The sequence below is a fragment of the Lathyrus oleraceus genome, chromosome 4, assembly GCF_024323335.1.
Source record: "Lathyrus oleraceus cultivar Zhongwan6 chromosome 4, CAAS_Psat_ZW6_1.0, whole genome shotgun sequence".
Lineage (NCBI taxonomy): Eukaryota > Viridiplantae > Streptophyta > Magnoliopsida > Fabales > Fabaceae > Lathyrus > Lathyrus oleraceus.
This window is the reverse complement of record NC_066582.1, coordinates 13,704,317-13,717,464: the sequence shown is the minus strand read 5'-3', so window position 1 is coordinate 13,717,464 and position 13,148 is coordinate 13,704,317.

Below are 13,148 nucleotides of genomic sequence, written 5' to 3'. Positions count from 1 at the left end.
TAAAACATTTCCCTCTTGTTAGGGATTTATGCAGAGTTAAATTCCAAAAGTCCTTGAAAACATTTCATACATTGCATCGCATAACATAACATTGCATAACAGGTGTTCTAAAAGACCATATTCTCACGGTCTGCCTGCAAACAGAAAAATGGATCTCGAACAGACTGTCAAAGATCTCCAGACTCAGAATGCTCAGTTCAAGGAGATGATGTTAAGCTTATCCAAAGGGCAGGAGGAGCTGAAGGCTCTTTTGGCTGAAAAGAAGAAGGACAAGAAAGCTGTGAGCTTCATTAACCCGGGCAGAAGGCGTAAATGACAGGCTACGGGAATCAAATTTGGAATCCCGAATGGCCCAGAAGAGGGGGCGGAAAATGATTCAGAGGAGGAGAATGTTGATTTCTCTAACCCTGAGGATGATGATGAGGAGTATGAAAATGAACAGTACTCTCAAAGAGATGATAAGTACAAATTGCTGGAAGAGCGCATGCTAGCCATGGAGGGTCAGAAACACCTGGTCTGGATTTCGAAAGTTTGGGTCTGGTCTCCGATGTGACCATTCCTCGCAAATTCAAAATCCCCACTTTCACTAAGTACGATGGTGCGTCTTGTCCTCAGATGCATCTAAGGGCTTATGTGAGAAAGATCCAGCCGCATACCACTGATAAGAAACTGTGGATCCATTTCTTCCAAGAGAGTCTATCTGGCACTCAGTTGGAATGGTATTATCAGCTCGAGAGCTCTGACATCCGCACCTGGACTGATTTAGCAACGGCTTTCTACAAGCAGTACCAGTACAATTCTGAATTAGCACCTACTCGGCTGCAGTTGCAGAATATGGCCATGGGATCTAAAGAAAGCTTCAAAGAGTATGCTCAGAAATGGAGAGATTTGGCCGGCAGAGTCAAACCCCCTATGACTGACCGAGAATTAGTAGACCTGTTCATGGGTACCCTGACTGGCCCATTCTACAGCCACCTACTGGGGAGTTCTTCATCAGGTTTCACTGAACTTATACTGACAGGTGAACGGGTGGAAAGCGGCATTCGAAGTGGAAAATTACAGGCAACTACTTCTACAAGCAGTAAAAAGTCCTACCATGGGAAGAACGAATCGAATGCTGTGTATGGTCAAAAGAATCATAATAAGAAAATCGGTGACCATGCCATTGGAGCAGTGACGATCGCGGCCCCGCCAGCTCAAAACTTCCAGCAAAGACAAGACAGACCAAGAAGGCAGTTTACCAAGCTCAATATGACTTTAGCACAAGCATTGCAAAGTATGCTAAAGGTAAACCTGATCACTCTCAGAGGTCCTCCTGCAAATGCCAACACTGCTTCGCCTCGTTATAATCCCAATGCCAGGTGTGCATATCACTCCGATAGCCCCGGGCATGATACAAACGATTGTTGGCTGTTGAAGAATAAGATTCAGGACATGATCGATGCTGGGGAAATCGAGTTCGAGCCTCCGGAGACTCCTAATGTCATCAATGCACCTATGCCTAATCATGACAAGGCTGTTAATGCTCTCAATGACGATTCTCTCATCACTACTGTAGCGGACTTAACATCTCCTCTCCCGGTCATAAAGCGGAATTTATCGCAAGCTGGTTTATTTCCAGGTTGTACTGAAGATTGCAATCTCTGCACACTTTGGCCCGAGGACTGCTTGAAATTGAAAAATGGCATTCAACGGCTGATGGACGACCGTACAATTCTCTTTGAAAGGGTTTCTAAGGCGGAAAACCCTATTGAAGAAATATCTATGATTGCAAGGTCCAAAGTTCCGGTTAAGATTACCGCTCCCAGGGTACCTGTGAAGATCATTGCTGAGCCCAAGGTAGCTCCCCTGATCATTACTGCACCTGGCCCAATACCGTACTCCTCAAGCAAGGCCATTCCGTGGAATTATGGAGGTGAGGTTTACATCCATGGCGTAAAGCAAGTTGGTGATTCTGCTAATCCTAATGACATCGTTGGGACTAGTAAAATTACTCGAAGCGGAAGGATCTTCTCTCCAGAGATCTCACCCCCAGCTCCTGAGACTCGAGGAAAGGAACCAGTCAATCCTTCTCAGTCAGAGACACCGGTCGAAGATACTACTGAAGACGTTGCCAAACGAGAAATGGAAGAAGTGTTGAAAATCATTCGCAAGAGTGACTTTGATGTTGTAGAGCAGTTGGGGCATACCCCATCTAAGATCTCAATGTTATCATTGCTGTTATCTTCTGAATCTCATGCCAATGCGTTGATAAAATTCTTGAAGACTGCTCATGTGCCTCAGGAAACATCTGTCGATCAGTTCGAACATTATGTGGCTCACTTGGCTGTTGACAATGGCCTAGGATTTTCCGACGCTGATCTGACACCAGCGGGAAAGAACCATAATAAGGCCCTGCATATCTCCATTGAGTGTAAAGGCATCACCCTGTCTCATGTGCTGATCGATAATGGCTCTTCTTTGAATGTGTTACCGAAAGCCGTGCTCGAGAAACTTGACTGCAAGAGCGTTGAACTGAAGCCTAGTGACATTGTGGTGCGGGCTTACGATGGTGCAAAGAGTGTTGTCCACGGTGAAGTTGTTCTCCCTATCAAGATAGGACCTCAAGTTTTCAACACTACCTTTTATGTAATGAACATTCGTCCTGCCTACTCCTGCCTACTGGGGCGCCCTTGGATTCATGAGGCAGGTGCTGTGGCTTCGTCGCTCCATCAAAAGCTGAGGTATCCAATAGAGGGTAAAATCGTCACCGTGTGTGGGGAAGAGGAATACATTGTCAGTAGTGTGCATACCTTCAGATACGTTGAGATGGATGGTGAATTCTTCGAGACTCCAACTCAGTCATTTGAAGTGGTTTCTCCGCCCGATCCTGTCCTTAAGCCAACTCCCTGTGTGCCCAAGGTTACTCGTGCTCCTCCTGCTATGATTTCTCTGAAAGATGCTCAAGCTGTGGTTGAAGATGGTGGCTGTACTGGCTGGGGTCAACTGATCAACGTACCGTACAAGTCTGACAAAACTGGTCTGGGATTCAACTCTGAGAAGACGGTCAAAGATCAAATCAATGTTGTAGAAGATGCTGACAGTGATTGCGACCTGGATAGTTGGATCTACCCAACAATTGGCGACGGACTCAATAATTGGAAGGCTGAAGACACTATCCCGATCTCCTTTAGTCAGGAGTAATTGTTATTGTCTATTTAGCATTGCAAATTCTAATTGAACTTCTTAAAGCATTGTGTCTATATCCGGGGCACAATAGCTAATTTGTTAAGGGTTTTGTCATTTCATAAGCATATTTTCATATTCAATAAATCAATGGACCTTTTCGCATTCAAATATTGCGCTCTTTATTTTTCCTGTCGTCTTTCAAACGAGCTATGTTTTCTTACACACACTCACGTAACAAATTGCAGATCCGTACTCACTCTGGATCCTATTGATAATAATTCCGCTACTGTTCATTATGACTTGAAAATCCAATCTACCAAGCCGAAGATGGAAGTGAGGAAGATTGTGAAGTCCCTGGAGAGCTTGCCAGATTGGTACTGCAAGAAGAAAGGACTATACAGCCGCATGAAGAGTCCCTCGAAATTGTAAATCTGGGTACTGAGGTAGACAGAAAAGAAGTCAAAATAGGAGCAGGATTGGAAAGCAGTGTCAAGGAAAGATTGGTTCGGATGTTACATGACTATGTAGAGGTTTTCGCTTGGTCTTATGAAGACATGCCCGGGTTGGATACTGATATAGTGGTACATCGGCTGCCTACGAAGAAAGACTGCCGTCCTGTCAAGCAAAAAGTTCGCCGCATGCGTCCTGAAATGTCCGAGAAAATCAAAGCCGAGGTTATGAAACAATTCAATGCCGGTTTTTTAGCTGTTACTTCTTATCCTCAATGGGTTGCTAATGTGGTGCCAGTGCCAAAGAAAGATGGTAAGGTGCGAATGTGCGTAGATTACAGAGATTTGAATAAAGCGAGTCCCAAAGATGACTTTCCGCTCCCGCACATTGATGTTCTGGTAGACAACACCGCCCAACACAAATTATTCTCATTCATGGATGGTTTCTCAGGTTACAATCAGATTAAGATGGCACCTGAGGACATGGAGAAAATTACGTTTGTGACGCAATGGGGCACTTTCTGTTACAAAGTAATGCCGTTCGGTCTAAAGAACGCCGGGGCAACATACCAGCGTGCTATGGTGGTTTTGTTCCATGACATGATTCATCATGAGATAGAAGTATATGTGGATGACATGATAGCTAGATCTCATACTGAAGAAGAGCATCTCGATCATTTATACAAACTGTTCGAGAGGCTGAAGAAGTACAAATTGAGATTGAATCCGAACAAATGCACTTTTGGAGTAAGATCCGGTAAACTCTTAGGCTTTATTGTCAGTGGTAAAGGAATTGAGGTTGACCCGGCTAAAGTGAGAGCTATTCAAGAAATGCCAGTTCCCCGTACGGAGAAAGAAGTCAGAGGTTTCTTGGGACGCTTGAACTACATTGCTCGATTTATCTCCCACTTGACCGCTACTGCAAACCCATCTTCAAATTGCTGAGGAAAAATCAAGAAATGATATGGAATGACGAATGCCAAGAAGCTTTTGACAAAGTCAAGAACTACCTCCAGGAACCTCCGATTTTGATACCACCAGTTGAAGGAAGACCTCTAATCATGTATTTGACCGTGTTAGAAAATTCAATGGGGTGCGTATTGGGGCAACATGACGAGTCTGGTCGAAAAGAGCATGCCATATACTACCTGAGCAAAAAGTTTACCGACTGTGAAACAAGATACTCACTGCTCGAGAGAACTTGCTGTGCTTTGGCCTGGGCTGCTCGCCGACTAAGACAGTATATGTTGAATCATACCACTTTGTTGATTTCTAGGATGGATCCCATCAAATACATGTTCGAGAAGCCTGCCCTCTCTGGAAGAATAGCGAGATGGCAGATGATCTTAACAGAGTACGATATCCAGTACACTACCCAGAAAGCAATCAAAGGAAGCGTGCTGGCTGATCATTTGGCTCATCAAGCGGTGGATGATTACCAATCTATGAATTTTGAGTTCCCAGATGAGGATGTCATGTTTGTTGCTGATGATGAAAAACCTAAACCAGATGAAGGACCCGAATGGGGATCCCGATGGACTATGGTCTTTGATGGATCTTCTAATGCATTGGGCCATGGTGTTGGGGTTGTACTCATTTCTCCTGGAGGTTACCATACGCCTCTCACTGCTAGACTATGTTTTCATTGTACCAATAATATGGCTGAGTATGAAGCATGTATTTTTGGACTCAAAGCTGCTATAGATTGGCGAATCAAGTTTTTGAGTGTGTACGGAGATTCGGCCTTGGTAATCAGTCAGATCAAAGGGGCAGACGCATTAGCTACCATGTCATCTATGTTCAGAGTCAGGTGGGGCAGCGAAGCTCCCATGATTACCATTGGACGGTTAGATGAACCAGCATACTGTTATGGACTTAACACAGAGGAGGTACAGGAAAAACCTTGGTTCCACGACGTAAGAAGATATTTAGAAGCTCAGGAATACCCTGAAGGGGCATCCATCAAGGACAGAAAATTCCTGAGGAAGTTCTCCGCTAAATTCTTGCTGAGTAATGGAGTGTTATACAAACGTAATCATGACTCGACTCTGCTTCGCTGTGTGGATCAAAAGGAAGCGGAAAGGATTATGGAAGACATGCATGACGGTATTTTTGGGACTCATCCTAATGGACATACCATGGCCAAGAAGATTCTGAGATCAGGGTATTATTGGTCTACCATGGAAGCTGATTGCCACCATCACTCCAGAACCTGCCACAAGTGTCAGATCTATGCGGATAAAGTACATGTACCTCCTGCTCCATTGAACGTGTTAACAGCGCCTTGGCCCTTTGCAATGTGGGGCATCGATATGATTGGAGAGATTAAACCTACGGCTTCTAATGGACATCGTTTCATTCTCGTCGCTATTGATTACTTCACAAAGTGGGTAGAGGCAGCCTCCTTCGCTTCTGTCACCAAGAATGTGGTGGCACGGTTCATCAAGAATAGTCTTATTTGTCGGTATGGCATCCCTGAAAGAATTATCACTGACAATGGTACTAATTTGAATAACAAGATGATTACTGAACTCTGCACGCAGTTCAAAATAAAGCATCATAATTCTTCTCCGTACCGGCCAAAGATGAATGGCGCCGTGGAGGCTGCTAATAAGAACATCAAGAAGATCATACAAAAGATGACAGTAACGTACAAAGACTGGCATGAGATGTTACCATTTGCTCTCCATGGTTATCGCACTTCAGTACGCACCTCGACAGGGGCAACTCCTTTCTCTTTAGTCTACGGAGCGGAAGCTGTTTTACCAGTGGAAGTCCAGATTCCTTCTCTAAGAATCATGAAAGAGGCGGGCTTAGACGAAGATGAATGGATTCAGACTCGACTTGATCAAATAAACTTGATTGACGAGAAGAGACTTGCGGCTGTTTGTCACGGGCAGATATATCAGAAGCGCATGACCCGGGCATTTAACAAAAGAGTCAAGAGACAGGTGTATCAAGTAGGCGACTTGGTGATCAAACGTATCATTCTACCACAAGGTGACCCCAGAGGCAAGTGGACTCCCACATACGAAGGGCCATTTGTGGTTAAGAAAGTATTCTCTGGTGGAGCCATGATACTTGCTACAATGGATGGCGAAGACTTCCCGCATCCTGTGAACGCGGACATAGTTAAAAAATACTACGCATAAAAGAGACCCGCTAGGTCGACGTACCTAGGCAAAAGTAAGGGCATCCCGGCGAACCAAAAGGGTTCGGGCAAAAATTAGGGATAAATATATAAAGACGTATACCCGGCAAGTCGAAAACCTGAGAAGGCGGCTTGGGCAAAAAGGGGTATCCCGGTGGACTGAAAACCTGAAAAGGCGGTCCAGGCAAAATTAGGGATTAAAGCGTATGACTATGTCCCGTTCTCTGTCAGCTTCAACCAAGTTCCAGGGACTGAACAAGCCAATCACTTCTATCCGACAGCAGGAGATGAGATGCTTGAAGACATAATGACAGTAGTGGAATCAAAATCAATAGGACTTATTCTGCATAGCTTTCTTTTGTTGTCTTGACAACTTCCTCTTACTAGGATTTCTGTCTCCTTGTACACAAATTGCCTGTTTATAGGCCCTCTTTCAAAATCAATACAATTTCATTGCCAAAAAGATGCTTTTGTTTTTACCTTTTCTGTTTTGTTTGCGTAAACGTCCATTGATTTAACTTGAATTGACTTATGCACTTGAATATGACCCATGTTTACAAAAATGCGTGCCTAAAATAGCAATAGCAATTACTACACGACTTCAGGATCGAGGAGAAGGTCTAACCACGCTTTCCAAGGAGGCTGTTACTAATTCGATTCCCCGGCAACGCCAATTATTCCCCAGAAGAGGTCGGCATCGCCCTACCGAAAGGTCATCCCTTCTATCCCCAGCCAGGCCCCGTGGGACAGAACCCAAATCCCCAGCTAAGGAAGGGCCATCCATACCAATGTCTCCGACCAGCAGACTGAGATCTATCTCCCCAGTAGTGTCCCTTGGAAGAATGTTTCAGACGCCTAATGCATTCATTACATCATTTCATATTACATACCTGCATACAACGCTCACATTTACTTCATTCCACATCATATACTTTACATAATATATACATGCATACACATGCATACCAGGTTCGCAAGCATAAAACATCTCATGCATCATGACATGGCATGAAGCTAACTGTGTTTTTCAGGTTAATTATCCTCCTGATTACATTCAAGATTCAACTATATCCCTCAGATACTGCCTAGCATATGGTACATTCCGAGGTGTAGTCTAGCGTACGACCACTTTCTTCTTCAGCTACACCTTCCAGATATACTCCATGTCAACATTCATTCTGACATTCTCCCAATGGTGGCATCTCTAAGCCCACCCCAGATATTCGCTGCAAATACAACAAACAGTATCAGATACAGCCTAACGTACGGTTCATTCTGATTCAGCCCAACATATGACTCTTTCAACTCAGATACGGTCTAACGTACGATCCATTCTGACTCTCAACAACTCCAATACGGTCTAACGTGCGACCCATTTGGACCTCCAACTCAGATACGGTCTAACGTACGATCCCTTCTGACTCTCAACAACTCCAATACGGTCTAACGTACGACCCATTTGGACCTCCAACCCAGATACGGTCTAACGTACGATCCCTTCTGACTCTCAACAACTCCAATACGGTCTAACGTACGACCCATTTGGATATTCAAATCCTCAGATGCTGCCTAGCGTACGGTATATTCCGGGGTGTAGTCTAGCGTACGACTACTTTCTTCTTCAGATACAGCCTAACGTACGGCTCATTCTGCAACTCCAATATGGTGTAACATACGACCCATTTGGACCTCCAGCTCAGATACGATCTAGCGTACGATCCCTTCTGATCTTCAACAACTCAAGTATGGTTTAATGTACGACCAAGTTAAACCTCCATCTTCTCAGGTGCTACCTTCGGACAGGTACATTCCTGAATGGTAGTCTAGTATACGGCTACTCCCTTTCTCAGGTGCTACCTTCGGACAGGTACATTCCTGAATGGTAGTCTAGTATACGGCTACTCCCTTTCTCAGGTGCTACCTTCGGACAGGTACATTCCTGAATGGTAGTCTAGTATACGGCTACTCCCCTTCTCAGGTGCTACCTTCGGACAGGTATATTCCTGAATGGTAGTCTAGTATACGACTACTCCCCTTTCTCAGGTGCTACCTTCGGACAGGTACATTCCTGAATGGTAGTCTAGTATACGGCTACTCCCTTTCTCAGGTGCTACCTTCGGACAGGTACATTCCTGAATGGTAGTCTAGTATACGGCTACTCCCTTTCTCAGGTGCTACCTTCGGACAGGTACATTCCTGAATGGTAGTCTAGTATACGGCTACTCCCTTTCTCAGGTGCTACCTTCGGACAGGTACATTCCTGAATGGTAGTTTAGTATACGGCTACTCCCTTACTCAGATGCTACCTTCGGACAGGTACATTTCTGAATGGTAGTCTAGTATACGGCTACTCCCTTTTCAGCAGATTCAGCCTAACGGACGGCCCATTCTGCAACCCAGATGCGATCTAGCATACGATCCATTCTGATCTTTCATCCCCAGCAAAGTCATCCGCCTAATGAACAACTCACTCTGGTATTCAGACGCGGTCTAACATACGATCCATTCTGATCCCTTATCCCCAGCAGTATATAACATACTCTGATTCCCCAACGAAGTCAACAGCATGATGGATAATTCACTATACGGTCTGATGTACGACCCGGTGTGACACCCATGTCTCTAGATATCGTCTAACGTACGACACAATCTGGAAATCTCCTCAGCAAGTTGCTTGGATGGCATCTCTAAGCCCATCTCCGTCAAGACTGATGGACAAGCGCAAATTTTCGGGGCATTATAGTGTTCAATAATCTTTCACCTCCAGACCACGAACGGCACATGCCATTCTACTCTCTCGGTGCAAGAATATTGAACAGGGGCAGCTGTCATACCCCAAAATTTGCCCATTGAAATTACAAAGCATTTTCCAAGACCCTCTGACTTGTTCTGCAAGGCACTGATATCAAATGGACAAAAGCCCAGCTCACAACAGGCCTAATCCAAAGTGGCCCAAAATAGCTTGCTCGCTAGGCGAGCAATTCCTTCGCCTAGCGAATATCTCAGCATGCCACTCGCCCAGCGAAGCATCAGGTCCAGAAAAAGCCCAAACCTAGTTTGCTCGCTAGGCGAGCAATTCCTTCGCCTAGCGAAGCTTGCGAGAATTTGAAAATTTGGACCTCATTTTAAGCCCATTAGGTCACCATTGCCACTACTATAAATACATGCTCTTCTGCCACGAACAAGGGGACACAGAGACGGACGAAGACGGACGGAAACACGCATCCAGAGGAAGGAACACAGAAACCCTGCTGATCCAAAGAGTTCAGAAGGCGGAAACCCTGAAGGCCGCTTACCCGCTCCGAAGCTACCACCACCCAGCTCAATCCGCCTCGCCAATTCAAGGTTGCAACTCGATTTGCAAACAGGTTTGCATCATTATCATCGCTTTAGTTTCTTAATTGGCATATGATATCACTTTAGGGTATTAATTTACACATGATTATCACTTTGTATTCTTATTTTGCATATGGTACCGCATTAGTGTCTTAATTTGCATGTGACATCGTTTTGTACTCTCATTTGGCATATGGTACCACTTCATGTTCTTAATTAGTGGAGGATATCATAATTGAATTCGTAAACATTTTGAAGCTTTGCATGAGAATTTAAATGTGCTTGAACATTGTGAAACTGAACCATATAATTATGTGTTAGAGGCCATAGGCCGTGCTGCTGATTGAGGTCATAATTTCAAACCCGTGGCCGCTCGCTAGCTCATCGCTAGGCGAGCCCGCAGCGAGCCTTCGCTGAGCCTTCGCTAGGCGAAGCAGAAGCGAACAGGACAGGGGCTGCTTTGTCCCTTTGTGCCCGTTTTATACTTACCTAATCATGACTCTGCATCATTTGGCTTAAATTCCTGGCTGTTATATTCATTTTGTGATGCAATTTCCAATTGTGTTTTATCTCAATGCTATAATCTGTGTGTTAATGGTGTAAAGGCTAGCATACTTCCGAAGAAATAACCGGCTAGGTACACCGCTTTATGCATGGGAAGACTTTCATGGAGATGGACTCTAAATTATTTCACTTTAATGTGAAAATTCATATTGGTTGCCTAACCAATTTTAATGTATTGATCCTTAATGTGTTGATTTTAATGTATCGATTCAATGTGGTCACCATAATTACCTAATGAACTTAAAACATGGACTTTAAATAAATGATATCGGACCTCTCTCTATTACCCCACGACTACAATATTACGGTCATGTCCCGCGAATATGGGGATATCCTTAGCAAAGACCCTTCGGTAAAATCATCATAGTCCCTCAGATGTTGCCTTCGAAAATACGACTTTGTCCCTCGATGACCCTTCGGTGTAGCCTACGGTTAAATGATGATAGTCCCTTCGAATGCTAAGGTATCCTCACAACTGTTGCCTTCAATGACCAATCGATGACCCTACGATGACCCTCCTACATCCCCAGGATAAAACTACTTACTTCTCAATAGTACGGACAGTTTTACCCTCATAAGGATAGGAAATGCCCGGAAAGACCTCGGACAGGTATAACCTTAATTGCTCATTCATAACAAAAAAAATATACTTTTCACCTCACACCTTTCAAACATCTTTTTGGAAAATCACCACTTAGCATACATCCGCACTAGGATCATTGCCGAGTTATATTCTTCTAAACTATTTTCTAAATTAAAACGAGATAACCACTTTGTATACATTCATGCAAGAATCATTACAAAGTTAAATTCTCATTTTGCAAAACATTTTTTATACATTTTTCAACCACCTTTTTCAAACAAAAGAAACATAAATGATTGAGCAATTAAGAGCCCATGGATAACCATGGATACAAAGGGTGCTTACCCCTTCCCTTTGTATAAAGTACCTCCCGAACCTAAGAATCTAAATTAAGGTCTTTCCTGTTCTTTTCCGCCTTTCCTTATGGGATAAAAGAAAAGTCGGTGGCGACTCTTGCTAACCGCGACATTGCGATTACAAATCCAATAAGGTCCAGTTCACCGTATGACACCTGCACACCAAAAGCACATTTAAGTGGGTTCATTTTCAAACCAAACTTCCTCATCCTTTCAAAGGATTGTCGAAGATGATCTATGTGATTTTTTCCTGAAACAGACTTAATCACGATGTCGTCAATATACACTTGCATGAAAGTTTCGATGAAATCATGAAAGATGGAATTCATGGCACGTTGGTAAGTCGCTCCAGCGTTCTTTAAACCAAAAGGCATTACTACCCATTCATACGTTCCTATGGCTCCAGGACAACGGAAAGCCGTTTTAGGAACGTCTTCTTCAGCGATAAAAATTTGGTTATAGCCAGAGTATCCGTCTAGCATACTTAAGTACTCGTGGCCGGCTGCAGAATCTATGAGCATTTCTGCCACTGGCATAGGATATTCATCCTTTGGGGTAGCCGAGTTTAAGTCTCGAAAATCAATACATACCCTAAGTTTGCCATTTTTCTTAATTACTGGAACAATATTTGCAATCCATTCGACATACCTGGTTGTGCGGATGAACTTGCATCTTAGAAGTCTTTCGACCTCTTCTTTTATCTTCGACAGGATTTCTGGTGCGAAGCGTCTCGGAGTCTGCTTTACTGGCTTCTTCCCTTCCATTATTGGCAACTGCATTTCGACCAGACTTCTGTCAAGACCAGGCATTTCGTCATAATCCCATGCGAAGCAATCTTTGAATTCTTTCAGCAACTGGACTATTTCGACCTGGAACTGGGGGTCCATTTTTGCGCTTATATACGTTGGTCTATGTTCTGCCCCCACTCCTAAGTTTATTTCTTGTAAAGGATCCTGCGCCACCATCTTCTCGTTAGTTGACACTGGATCTTTTTCGAACCCCAGAGGTTCGTCGTCGTAAATGGCGTCAAGCTTTTGATGTTGCCATCCGCCCATTTGGTTGGTGATATGATCTTCCGCAACGTCTTCTTGAGGACATTGTTTGTTGGAGTTCTCTTGGTTGGCTTCGACAGCCATATTTTGTGCCTCAGCCTCAAGGGCCTCTTTTAGTTTGTTTTCGGCTATATAAGCCGTAATCTTTTCGATCGCTGATTGTTCACTCGTCATCGTCAAATTCACTACCCCATCCCGTCGGCGCTATATGAGTGGTTCCCCATATGTAAGTCTCGCCAATCACTTCTTTATCCCACTGGAATCCATGCGTTGGATGCAGGTACATGGAGCAATAGGCATTGTCTGTCGTCTTCAAGTCGAATTCTGCCGGGCTGCAGGGAGGTATATGAGCCAGGTTTTTGTCGAAGCTCTGGCTGTTGACAGTGTTTACTTCGGTCATGAAGTAGCTTTGGTCAGCCTCGATGTTTTCGACGATTCCATCTGGCCTCCATATGGCTATCCGTTGGTGCATTGAAGAGGGTACCGCTC